Source organism: Cebus imitator, unplaced genomic scaffold, assembly GCF_001604975.1.
Source record: "Cebus imitator isolate Cc_AM_T3 unplaced genomic scaffold, Cebus_imitator-1.0 Scaffold187, whole genome shotgun sequence".
Lineage (NCBI taxonomy): Eukaryota > Metazoa > Chordata > Mammalia > Primates > Cebidae > Cebus > Cebus imitator.
The window spans coordinates 2,223,401-2,224,433 of record NW_016107502.1 but is presented as its reverse complement, the minus strand read 5'-3'; positions in this window follow the sequence as shown (position 1 = coordinate 2,224,433).

Below are 1,033 nucleotides of genomic sequence, written 5' to 3'. Positions count from 1 at the left end.
AATGCAGTGACACGATCTCAGTTCACTGTAGCCTCTGCCTCCTGGGTTCAAGCAGTTCTCCTGCCTCAGCCTCCCAAGTAACTAGGACTATAGGCATGCACCACCATGCCTGGCTAGTTTTTTTGTTTTTTTTTTTTTTTTTGAGACGGAGTTTCGCTCTTGTTACCCACGCTGGAGTGCAGTGGCACAGTCTCAGCACACCGCAACCTCCGCCTCCTGGGTTCAAGCAATTGTCCTGCCTCAGCCTCCCAAGTAGCTAGGACTACAGGCGTGCGCGTGCGCCACCATACCCAGCTAATTTTTGTTATTTTTAGTAGAGACGGGGTTTCACCATGTTGGCCAGGATGGTCTCGATCTCTTGACCTCGTGATCCACCCGCCTCGGCCTCCCAAAGTGCTGGAATTACAGGCGTGAGCCACCGCGCCCGGCCCCTAAGTACTTCTAATTTTCCCATCCTTTGGTGGCACAGAATGGTTACAGGGGGCTAGAGTTGGGTATTTCCCTTCCTCCAGGTCAGCTGGGCTCTAATAAACCCCAGCCAATTAGGCTCTGGCTAAATAATTTCTCCTGAGAGCACATCTTGTTGGGAAGAACAGAATGCGTGGCTGAATTTCAGAATGGTTCCTTTTCCCCTCCCCTTGTCAGAAGCTTCAGGGGACTTTTCTTTGATATTCCCAGTCAGAACCTGATAGAGGTCCAAAATGTAAAACTCACAAAAGTGGGGGCAGTTCCTGATGCCTGGGTCTTACTGGAGATTTCATTTCTCAGACTTGTCTATAGTAAGCCTCCACCAAGCCATCAATTAGTCCAGATTTCACTGTCCTGAGACTGGTTCCAACAGAGGCTGCCGATCATGGGCTCCTGCTCTGATGAGTTGTGGTTCTCTGTATTTGCCTGTCAATCTCTCCAATTTGTGGGGGGCGGGGGGCAATGGTTTGTTCTGTGTCCAAGAATATTGAAGGACTAGCTGTTTTCTGGACTACAGAGTCCAGAAAATTCTCACAGCACCGAAGTCTTTTTTTTTTTTTTTTTT